This window comes from Staurois parvus, unplaced genomic scaffold, assembly GCF_062004578.1.
Source record: "Staurois parvus isolate SC_StPar_1 unplaced genomic scaffold, SC_StPar_1.0 ptg000124l, whole genome shotgun sequence".
In the NCBI taxonomy this organism is placed as follows: domain Eukaryota; kingdom Metazoa; phylum Chordata; class Amphibia; order Anura; family Ranidae; genus Staurois; species Staurois parvus.
Window position 1 is genome coordinate 3127364 of NW_028317920.1, and position 12637 is coordinate 3140000.

At 50.0% G+C, this 12637-nt stretch overlaps 1 protein-coding gene and 1 pseudogene across 2 annotated transcripts in view; both read left to right on the forward strand.

Annotated features, from left to right (window-relative positions):
* FRMD4B (FERM domain containing 4B) overlaps positions 1-12637 on the forward strand; it is a 412392-nt gene that overhangs the window by 207123 nt on the left and 192632 nt on the right. The gene's annotated exons all lie outside the window — the stretch shown is intronic.
* On the forward strand, positions 1499-1613 carry LOC149467082 (U2 spliceosomal RNA; annotated as a pseudogene).

The window sequence follows — 12637 nt, forward strand, 5'->3', positions numbered from 1 at the left end:
AGCGTACAGTGCTTCATTGACCTCCTTTCCTTTTCCTAATTTTACACAGGTACTATGGAACACATTTTAATATAAATCTAATAAATAAATATATACATTAAATAGTAATATGAATACACACACACATACAATATATATACAGTACTGTGCAAACATTTTAGACAGATGTGAAAAAATTCTGTAAATTAAGAATGCTTTCAGAAATAGAAGTGATAATAGTTTATTTTTATAAATTAGCAAAATGGAAAGTAAATTAACAGCAGAGAAATCCAAATGAAATCAGTATTTGCTGTGACCACCCTTTGCCTTCAAAACAGCATCAATTCTTCTTAGTACACTTGAACTTAGTTTTTGAAGGAACTCGGCAGGTAGGTTGTACCAAACCACAGATCTTCTGTGGATGTAGGCTGCCTCAAATCCTTCTGTCTCTTCATGTAACCCAAGACAGCCTCCCTGTAGTTGAGATCGGGGCTCTGTGGGGGCCAAAGCATCACTTCCAGGACTCCTTGCTCTTCTTTACACTGAAGATAGTTCTTAATGACTTTGGCTGCATGTTTGGGGTTGTTGTCCTGCTACAATATAAATTTGGGGCCAATCACACGCCTCCCTGATAGTATGGCATGATGGATATGTATCTGCCTGTATCTCTCAGCATTGAGGACACCATTGATCCTGATCAAATCTCCAACTCTTTTTGCAGAAATGCAGCCCAAAAACCTACAAAGAACCTCCACCATGCTTCACTGTTGGCTGCGGACACTCATTATTGAATCGCTCTACAGCCCTTCGCCAACAAACTGCCTTCTGCTACAACCAAATATTAAAAATTTGGACCCATCAGTCCAGAGCAGCTGCTGCCAGTTTTCTGCACCCCATGACTAGTGTAAAAGAGATGTGCTAGTTAAGACCCCTACACCTCGATATACCCCCCTTATACATACCAATAAAGAAGACCAAAAACACAGTCGGAGTGAAATGGCCATCACGGCCTTTTATTAACAATTCAGCTTCAATAACACCAAAACATTAATTAAAACAGAAACATACAGGAGAAGTTGTTGGTCTTAGAAAGCACCAAACATACACAGATATCCCCCTGCGGAACCTTAACCATATTACTAATACTAGGCCTCCAGCCGCAACGCATCGGTTCGGAGACAAAACACACCATCTGCAGTGCAGAACTTCCACCTTCCAGTTAAACCTTGGTTAACCGGAATGCGCCAGGCACACCATACCACCGATGGGTCCCAACCATTCGCTTTAGCTTAAAAGTCCAAACAACTGCCCCTGAAGCCAGAACAAACCAAACCGGGAACTGAACAAACCAAAACAAACCCCAAGGGAGGGAAGCTTGTTCCACCACTGCCACTCTTGCACTGGAATTGTCCGACCCACCACCACTGCCCAAGGTGTCGAAGATCCCTCCCCGCACACCATCACCAATCAGGTAACCTACACGTTCCCCTACAGCCTTTTGGCTAAGATAGCTAAGGCTATCGCTTCTCGGCCTTTTGGCTAAGATCAAGTGTAGTATCTGTTCTTATCAGTGTCCAGTGGGGGTGCTCCCGACCATTCTAGTTTACGGGGATGGTTGTTGTATAGTACCCTCACTGGTATGATGGGGGTCCGGAAGGCTAGTACCGGAGGGACAGAAACCAGGGAGCGCCATGATTCGTTCTGGGGCCTTGGGAGTAATTCCTCTGGGGAGACCGGAAAGACCCAGTACCTCCTGATCTGAACGTGCTACCTTGGTCTGGCCTGGGGCTGGGGACGCAAAAAGTCCGCAAACTCAGTGCCCCCTGGGGAAGACGCTCTCAGGGGTGTCACTAGTAACACTTGGGTGTGGGACCCCACGGTGTGAAGATGACACATGGCCACTGTTTTTCACTTCTTTTTGCACAGCGCCCAAAGGACCAGGTCTTTTGGCTAAGTCCAGGGCAATTTCTGGTCTGTGCACTATTAGGCACGGTACCACTTTTTTATTTTATTCTATTTATTTAAACCACTCCCACGTTTTGTCACTTTTTCTGTTCTTATGTGTGTGTTTTTCACGGATGGAGGGTGTGGGTCCTCGGGCCTTACCTGAAGTCTAGGGGGAGGATGTGTGGCCATACGGTTCCTTCCTCCCCTGATCCCTAGGGGGTTTTCTCTTCGGGAGAACCCCCTTGCCTAGTACTGGATGTCCGGCTTCGGCTGGGCATAAGGAACGGTGGTCCACCAGGCCTTTTGGCCAGGAGGACCAAATGGGAACCTTGTCCCTGTCAGGAGCTTCGTGCCCCGGGGGATCGGGTGAACGGTCCAACCCTTTCGGGGGTAGGACAAACACACCCCTAAGTGCACGTTTTTCGTGTGTGTGTTCTTGCACTTGCACTTTTTTGCGGACACTTACGGGTTTTTACGTTATAGTTGCACGTTTGCGGACTTAAAAAAAAAAAAAAAAAAAAAATCTGTTCTTATCAGTGTCCAGTGGGGGTGCTCCCGACCATTCTAGCTTTGCGGGGATGGTTGTTGTATAGTACCCTCACTGGTATGATGGGGGTCTGGAAGGCTAGTACCGGAGGGACAGAAACCAGGGGGCGCCACGATACGCTCTGGGACCTTGGGAGTAATTCCTCTGGGAAAGCTGGAAAGACCCAGTACCTCCTGATTTGGACGGATCTACCTTGGTCTGGCCTGGGGACGCAAAAAGTCAGCAAACTCAGTGCCCCCTGGGGAAGACGCTCTCAGGGGTGTCACTAGTAACACTTGGGTGTGGGACCCCACGGTGTGAAGATGACACATGGCCACTGTTTTTCACCTCTTTTTGCACAGCGCCCTAATGACCAGGTCTTTTGGCTAAGTCCGGGGCAATTTTTGCTACAGGCCTTAGGGCCTGGTCTGTGCACTATTAGGCATGGTACCACTTTTTTATTTTTTATTTATTTATTTAATCACTCCCACGTTTTGTCACTTTTTCTGTTCTTATGTGTGTGTTTTTCACGGATGGAGGGTGTGGGTCCTCGGGCCTTACCTGAAGTCTAGGGGGAGGATGTGTGGCCATACGGTTCCTTCCTCCCCTGATCCCTAGGGGGTTTTCTCTTCGGGAGAACCCCCTTGCCTAGTACTGGATGTCCGGCTTCGGCTGGGCATAAGGAACGGTGGTCCACCAGGCCTTTTGGCCAGGAGGACCAAATGGGAACCTTGTCCCTGTCAGGAGCTTCGTGCCCCGGGGGATCGGGTGAACGGTCCAACCCTTCCGGGGGTAGGACAAACACACCCCTAAGTGCACTTTTTCGTGTGGTGTTTTGCACTTGCACATTTTTTGTGAACACTTACGGGTTTTTCGTTGTAGTTTGCACGTTTGCGGACTTAAAAAAAAAAAACACGTTCCCCTACAGCCCACCTTTTACTTAACCCTTTCCTGTCCCTCTTCACCTAGTCATGTCTGCCCTCCGCTATTTTCTCTTTCTTTCTTTTTCGCTACGGGCACCGCTTTTCCTATGTTTTCGTGCATAGGACGTGGTAACAAGGCTAATCGACTCAACTTGGGCAGTTCTGCTTTTAGAATGCTGGATCACAGACAAAGCAGGAACAACAGATCCGGAGCTGCCCATCATCTTCTTTTATTACCTCTAGTACTTGGAAGTCAGTTCAGAGACGATCCTGCACAGGTTTAACGCACAATCAAGTCTTTATCCGGCCTGCAGTAAGGTTGGAGACCCATAAACAGTGACAGCATTATAATAAATGGTGGATGCAGCCAGTGCGGCTCAGCAGAGGAAGGGGATTGTGTTTCTACATGTTGAGGGCATGTTTGCCCTCAGATTAGGTCCGACCTGTTCAAAAGGTCCTACTATGTGTTTGATGTTTACCTGAGCCGAGTGCATGTAATGTAGAAAACCGCACTCATTTATACTTTCTGCTCATCTCCGGCAGGCCTTCACCTTTCCGGCCAGCTTCCTATTGTATAGCATAGCGCCGGAATTATGAAGTTTGTAAATATAATTAACTATATGGAATAAGACATTCGGTGAGCTTTGTACATATTCAAAACAAGCAGTAAAAAAGCTATGAGGGTCCCTTCAGAGTCTTGCAGGAGTTGGCACTTGTGCTCTTGTGCCTTGAAATGCACTTGGTTAAGGAGCCCATTCATTTTGAATAAGCTGGCAGTGTACCCTTAACAGGGGCAGACTGACAACTTATGGGGCCCCCGGGCAATAGGGGATCATGGGGCCCCTGTGTCCTTGCCCACACTCAAAAAAACCTATAAAAAAGGTACCAGGGGCATTTCATGGCACCCCCTACTGACCCCGAGTGCTCGAATGGTCAGTCCGCCCCTGACCCTTAACACATTTATTTTTTATTTAGTTTATTATTTCAGGTACTTATATAGCGCCATCAATTTATGCAGTGCTTTACATATATATTATACATTCACATCATTCCCTAACCCTTAAGAGGCGTACAATCTAAGGTCCCTAACTTACATTCATACATACACATACAACACATGAAAATGTTCAGCAGCACATCGCGCCACACTGTAGAATAACTAAAGTTATTATCTCAGCAGCTCAGCTCCCCCCTGCTCCCCCCATCCCAGCAGTAACTTAGCAGCTCAGGTCCCCTTCCCAGCAGTAACTCAGCTACCCTTCTCCCCATTGCAATAGTGTCCAAGCATCTGAGCTCTACCTCCCAACAGGAAGTCAGCGGCTCAGCTTCCCGTGCTCCCCCATGTCAGCAATCTCTCAGGAACTCAGCTGACCTACATTATTATTATTATACAGGATTTATATAGCGCCAACAGTTTGCATCCCCTCCAGCAGCGACTTAGCAGGTCAGCTCTCCATGCTCCCCTAACCAAGCAGCGACTCAGCAGCTCATCTCCCACTTCCAAGCAGTGACTTAAAATGATAATGAAGTCTTGTTTTTTCGGGGGTTTTTTAATAACAAACATGTCATACTTACCTGCTCTGTGCATGGTTTTGCACAGAGCAGCCTGGACCCTCATCTTCTTGGGTCCTCTGCCTGCGCTCCTGGCCCCTCCCTCCTGTTGGGTGCCCCCGTAGTAAGCAGCTTGCTATGGGGGCACCTGTGCAAGCGCACTCCCGACCAGGGCTCTGCGTATCCATTCACTCAGCTTGGCCCCTTCCTTTAGTGATTGGCTCACGAGCTATGATTGATAGCAGCAGGAGCCAATCAGGAGTGAGAATCCCTGGAAAACCGAGGCTCTCATGGACATCGCTGGATCAGGATGGGAATCAGGTAAGTGTTAGGGGGCTGCTACACACAGAATGTTTTTGACCTTCATGCATATAATGCATGAAGGTAGAAAAAAAAACTTGAGCATTTACAACCACTTTAACAGCTCAGCTCCCCCCACCTCCCAGCAGTAACTCAGAAGCTCAGCTCCCCCTGCTCCCCCATGCAATGTCTCAGCAACTCAGATCCCCCCTCCAGCAGTGACTTAGCAGCTCTGCTTCCCTCTGCTAGCAATGACTCAGCAGCTCAACTCCCTCTGCTCCCACTTCCAATCAGTGACTGAGCAGTTCATCTCCCCCTGCTCCCTTCCTGCTAGCAGTGACTCAGAAGCTAACCCCCCCCCCCCCCGCTCCCTCCCTGCTAGCAGTGACTCAGCAGCTCAGCTCCCCCTGCTCTCTCCCTTCTAGCAGTGACTCAGCAGCTCAGCTCCCCCTGCTCCCACTTTCAAGCAGTGACTCAGGAGCTCAGCTCCCCCTGCTCCCTCCCTGCTAGCAGTGACTCAGCAGCTCAGCTTCCCCTGCTCCCTTCCTGCTAGCAGTGACTCAGCAGCTCAGATCCCCTGCTCCCACTTTCAAGCAGTGACTCAGCAGCTCAGCTCCCCCTGCTCCCTCCCTTCTAGCAGTGACTCAGCAGCTCAGATCCCCTGCTCCCACTTTCAAGCAGTGACTCAGCAGCTCAGCTCCCCCTGCTCCCTTCCTGCTAGCAGTGACTCAGCAGCTCAGCTTCCCCTGCTCCCCCATCCAAACAGTGACTTAGCAGTCCATGTCTACCTCATCCCCCGAGACAGATCAGTTCCCCTCGTTCCATCTCCCAGCCATGACTCAGCAGCCCAACTGTACCTTCTTCCCCATCCCAGCAGTGACTTAATAGCTCACTTCCCCCTGCCCCCTCCCTTCTAGCAGTGACTCAACATCTCAGCTCCCCTTTTTCCCTCTCCCACAGGTGATTCAGAAGTTCAGCTCTCCTTGCTCCCTCTCCCAGCAGTGACTCCACAGCACAGCTCCCCATTCTCCCCTGTCCCAGCAGCAACTCAGCTGCTCAGCTCTCCTTGCACAATCTTCCAGCAGTGACCCAGCAGTCTTCACAATAAGGGTCCCACAATCCTCTGTGCGGGTGGTGTGGCTGCAGGCATGTGTGCGGGTCCTGCATTCCTCTGTGTGGGTGGTGCGGCTGCAGGCATGTGTGCAGGTCCTGCATTCCTCTGTGTGGGTGGTGCGGCTGCAGGCATGTGTGCGGGTCCAGGCATTCCTCTGTACGGGTGGTGTGACTGCAGGCATGTGTGCGGGTCCCGCATTCCTCTGTGTGGATCCCGCATTCCTCTGTGTGGGTGGTGCGGCTGCAGGCATGTGTGCGGGTCCCTCATTCCTCTGTGCGGGTGGTGCGGCTGCAGGCATGTGTGCGGGTCCCTCATTCCTCTGTGCAGGTGGTGCGGCTGCAGGCATGTGTGTGGATCCCTCATTCCTCTGTGCGGGTGGTGCAGCTGCAGGCATGTGTGTGGATCCCGCATTCCTCTGTGCGGGTGGTGCGGCTGCAGGCATGTGTGCGGGTCCAGGCATTCCTCTGTGCGGGTGGTGCGGCTGCAGGCATGTGTGCGGGTGCCGGCATTCCTCTGTGCGGGTGGTACGGCTGCAGGCATGTGTGCGGGTCCCTCATTCCTCTGTGCAGGTGGTGCGGCTGCAGGCATGTGTGTGGATCCCTCATTCCTCTGTGTGGGTGGTGCAGCTGCAGGCATATGCGCGGGTCCCGCATTCCTCTGTGCGGGTGGTGCGGCTGCAGGCATGTGTGCGGGTCCCAGCATTCCTTTGTGTGAGTGGTGCGGCTGCAGGCATGTGTGCGGGTCCCAGCATTCCTCTGTGTGAGTGGTGCGGCTGCAGGCATGTGTGCGGGTCCCAGCATTCCTCTGTGTGAGTGGTGCGGCTGCAGGCATGTGTGCGGGTCCCAGCATTCCTCTGTGTGAGTGGTGCGGCTGCAGGCATGTGTGCGGGTCCCAGCATTCCTCTGTGAGGGTGGTGCGGCTGCAGGCATGTGTGCGGATCCCGCATTCCTCTGTGTGGGTGGTGCAGCTGCAGGCATATGTGCGGGTCCCGCATTCCTCTGTGTGGGTGGTGCAGCTGCAGGCATATGTGCAGGTCCCGCATTCCTCTGTGTGGGTGGTGCGGCTGCAGGCATGTGTGCGGGTCCCAGCATTCCTCTGTGTGGGTGGTGCGGCTGCAGGCATGTGTGCGGGTCCCGCAGCGGCACCTCCCGCACAGATGTGAACCGAGGGCTAAGCCTATAACCTGTGTAGACCATTTGTCATTGTGGGTGGTGCGGCTGCAGGCATGTGTGTGGATCCCGCATTCCTTTGTGCGGGTGGTGCGGCTGCAGGCATGTGTGCGGGTCCAGGCATTCCTCTGTGCAGGTGGTGCGGCTGCAGGCATGTGTGTGGATCCCTCATTCCTCTGTGCGGGTGGTGCAGCTGCAGGCATGTGTGTGGATCCCGCATTCCTCTGTGCGGGTGGTGCGGCTGCAGGCATGTGTGCGGGTCCAGGCATTCCTCTGTGCGGGTGGTGCGGCTGCAGGCATGTGTGTGGATCCCGCATTCCTCTGTGCGGGTGGTAGGGCTGCAGGCATGTGTGCGGGTGCCGGCATTCCTCTGTGCGGGTGGTACGGCTGCAGGCATGTGTGCGGGTCCCTCATTCCTCTGTGCAGGTGGTGCGGCTGCAGGCATGTGTGTGGATCCCTCATTCCTCTGTGTGGGTGGTGCAGCTGCAGGCATATGCGCGGGTCCCGCATTCCTCTGTGCGGGTGGTGCGGCTGCAGGCATGTGTGCGGGTCCCAGCATTCCTCTGTGAGGGTGGTGCGGCTGCAGGCATGTGTGCGGATCCCGCATTCCTCTGTGTGGGTGGTGCAGCTGCAGGCATATGTGCGGGTCCCGCATTCCTCTGTGTGGGTGGTGCAGCTGCAGGTATATGTGCGGGTCCCGCATTCCTCTGTGTGGGTGGTGAGGCTGCAGGCATGTGTGCGGGTCCCAGCATTCCTCTGTGTGGGTGGTGTGGCTGCAGGCATGTGTGCGGGTCCCAGCATTCCTCTGTGCGGGTGGTGCGGCTGCAGGCATGTGTGCGGGTCCCAGCATTCCTCTGTGTGGGTGGTGTGGCTGCAGGCATGTGTGCGGGTCCCAGCATTCCTCTGTGCGGGTGGTGCGGCTGCAGGCATGTGTGCGGGTCCAGGCATTCCTCTGTGTGGGTGGTGCGGCTGCAGGCATGTGTGCGGGTCCCAGCATTCCTCTGTGTGGGTGGTGTGGCTGCAGGCATGTGTGCGGGTCCCAGCATTCCTCTGTGCGGGTGGTGCGGCTGCAGGCATGTGTGCGGGTCCAGGCATTCCTCTGTGTGGGTGGTGCGGCTGCAGGCATGTGTGCGGGTCCCAGCATTCCTCTGTGTGGGTGGTGTGGCTGCAGGCATGTGTGCGGGTCCCAGCATTCCTCTGTGCGGGTGGTGCGGCTGCAGGCATGTGTGCGGGTCCAGGCATTCCTCTGTGTGGGTGGTGCGGCTGCAGGCATGTGTGCGGGTCCAGGCATTCCTCTGTGCGGGTGGTGCGGCTGCAGGCATGTGTGCGGGTCCAGGCATTCCTCTGTGCGGGTGGTGCGGCTGCAGGCATGTGTGCGGGTCCAGGCATTCCTCTGTGTGGGTGGTGCGGCTGCAGGCATGTGTGCGGGTCCCGCAGCGGCACCTCCCGCACAGATGTGAACCGAGGGCTAAGCCTATAACCTGTGTAGACCATTTGTCATTGTTAGGTTTATGACAAGTGTCACCTGTGATTTTTACCCAGAAATCTGCAGGCCGAATTGATGGACTTGTCCTCCTTTTCACCCGTGACGCTCTGTAAATCTGAATGATTTTCCGTAAACAGGAGCTGGGATCTTGGCAGCTCAGGCTCAGCATAGACACAGGCCTGCCAGTTGCAGATGTGGAGTAAATGACGCCGTCAGTCCAATGTAAGATGTATAAGATGCAGAACCTGAGCGGGGTGACGGTCCCGCCACAAGAATCTGCATTCACTGCCTGAGCCGGTTCCTCCTCTCGTATGATCTGCAGTCCCCGCACTGCGTCAGAGCTCAGAGCTGCACTGCTCAGGTACACCCATACCGGCCAGACTGGAACATATGTACACTTATCACACAAGGCCTTGAAAGGCACTTAGGTCATCTTCTTAGGAACCTCTTTTTTTTGCCGGAAGTAAGCCTATTAACACCCCGGTCACATCGGGTGCGACTTGGCATGCGATTCACATACCATGCGACTTGAAAATTGTATGCCAAGTCGCACCCTATTGTCTGCAATTACAGCGGTCATATCAGTGCAGTTCTGACTTGGTCGGAGCCGCACCAATTTCTAAAGTAGTAGTTGCACTACTTTTGGTGCGATTTGCATAGATATCTGTGTCTTGTAAATCGCACCTCAAATCGGCATGTCCTCCGACTTTAAAATCGTGCGACTTCACTGTAAGTGACACAATTTCAAAATCAGCTTTTATGTGACCGGGGTGTAAAGTACATTTTGAGTTAGGAAGGGTTAGAACCCCTGTCTGTGTCCCGATGGGGAGATTTCCATTCAATTCCTGTTGTGGTGACACAACAGGAAGTCAGAGGCAGTCTCTCCAAAGTGTGGGGAAATTCCCACTGAGGTTTGCCATTTATTCCTGTACTGGTGACAACCATGACATCTGGGATTCTCCATCAGTTTCTGCCTTGGTGGCAGTGGTCTCCAGGACAAACACAGAAGAATCTCAGACAGCAAATAAAAAAAATTAGAGCAGCATTAAACCCAAGCATGTATTATATTGCAGCTTACCAATTCTTAGATGTGGTGGCTGCTTTAGTTTTCTTTTTTAGGCTTTCTTTCCTCTATTTTCATCTTGTGATCCAGCCAATAAGTCTGTTTTTCAACAGAACAAGCTCTTCTTCAACTGTAGCAGTTTAGAGGGTTGAGATTGTAGATCCCTTTTAGGCCTCATGCACACGGGGCGTTTTTACAGCGGCTGTTTTTGGCTTTTGGCATTTTTTTCTACAGTCAGCAAACTCCCCAGCATGTTATCCTATGTGTCCATGTGCACAGGCTTTAATCGGCATTTTTTTGCTGGGAAAAAACCCCAAATTAGTTGGTTTCAAGAGCAATTTTTTAGCTGTACAAACACTCTAATGCTGGTAAACGCAGTAAAACGAACCAAACTGGCGTTTTTGAGTGTTTTTTAGAGCTATTTTTTTTTCTGTGTAAAAAAATGCTAAAAAAAACGATAATGTGGAAAACCACTAATAAATGTAGCAAAACGCAGTTAATTGCTAATGTAAAAATGCTAAATAACTTGGAAAAATGAGTGTTTTTAATGCAACTTTATACAGCTAACACTAACAGCATTTTTAATACTCCCAGTGTGCATGAGGCCTTAATGTTGACATTTAATCTGCTTACATTTTGCCTTTCTTGCTTCTTCCTTTCCCCTTGTCGACATGCTGATGACATTTTTAACCATTTGCCGCCTGCCCTATGGCCAAATGGCGGGTGGCAAATGTCATCAGCGTTCCGGGTGGACGCCATATGGCGTCCTCCGGCACATGCGCAGATTGCGCTCCTGCAGAGCGGCGCGATCTGTCACCGGCCGTGTATTCGGACACGTTCGATGACAGATCTGAGTATCGGCCCCGTTGCCGGTACCATGTGACCTGCTGTGACCAATCACAGCAGGTCGCATGACAGTTGTATACAATGGATGGCTTCATTCATGCCATCCATTGTATACTACTGCCTAGCTGTGAATGGTCGCAGCAGGTCACATGCACGTCATGTGATTAGCTGTGGCCAAATCACTGCTAAGCACAAAAAGAAAAAAAAAAAAAACCTGAATGAATCGATGTCATTCAGATAAATGCTTGCTTATAGCAAAGTAATTCTTTGCTATAAGCAAATTGTGTAAAAAAAAATATACTGATCACTTCCCCAAAGTAGTATAATGTTACTATGGTAACATTGTACTATTTTGGTCATAGTGAAAAATAAAACAAAATCTTAAAAAAAATTAAAAAAATGTAATAAAAAATAATAAAAAAAATATAACATTTTTTTTTTTCATACTGTCACCAGTCAGTGTTCCTGATCACCGCCATGCCAGTTATATGATGACGCTGTACTGCACTGGTGACAATATGTAAAAAAAAAATAGTGAAACTAATTTTTTTAATTTTTTAATTTTCTGAAAAATTATGACAAAAAAAATACAACTTCAAAAAACTCGCCATTCCTCTTATGAAGTATGTCAGACTGTCTACTCTGCAAAAAGGGGTCATTTGGGGGATATCTGTACTGTTCTGACATTTGGGGGATATCTGTACTGTTCTGACATTTGGGGGATATCTGTCCTGTCCTGACATTTGGGGGATATCTGTCCTGTCCTGACATTTGGGGGATATCTGTACTGTTCTGACATTTGGGGGATATCTGTACCGTCCTGACATTTGGGGGATATCTGTACTGTCCTGACATTTGGGGGATATCTGTACTGTTCTGACATTTGGGGGATATCTGTACTGTTCTGACATTTGGGGGATATCTGTACTGTCCTGACATTTGGGGGATATCTGTACTGTTCTGACATTTGGGGGATATCTGTACTGTCCTGACATTTGGGGGATATCTGTACCGTCCTGACATTTGGGGGATATCTGTACTGTTCTGACATTTGGGGGATATCTGTACTGTTCTGACATTTGGGGGATATCTGTACTGTTCTGACATTCTTGGACCTCAAGAAATTAGATAGGCCGTCAGTACTTCAGGATTGATCAATATTCAGATCTATACCATAGTTTGTGAACTCTATAACTTTCCTACAAACTAAATAATACATCCTAATTTGGGTTATTTTCACCAAAGACATGTAGCAGAATACATCTCGGCCTAAATTTATGAATAACAATTATTTATTTGCAAACTTTTATAACAGAAACAAAGAAAAACTGGGTTTTTTTTTTCAAAATTTTTGGTTTTTTTTTTGTTAATTTAGCAAAAAATATAAACCCCAGCGGTGATTAAATACCACCAGAAGAAAGCTCTAGTTGTGTGAAGAAAATGATAACATTTTAGTTTTCGTACAGTGTTGTATGACCGCGCAATTGTCATTCAAAGTGTGAGAGAAAACTGGCCTGGGCAGGAAGGTGTAAAATTGCCCGGTATTGAATTGGTTAAACAAAACCTTTACATTTCCATTACAAACCTTAGTTTGGACCCAATGATGTCATCACTGGGACTCTGTGCTTCTCTATGCTATGCAGGCAGATTGTGGCTGGTGGGGGGGGGGGCAGCAGGGTGTTGTATTTCCTGAACACATCCCGGCACCCTTTCTCAGTACTCAGTACAAAACG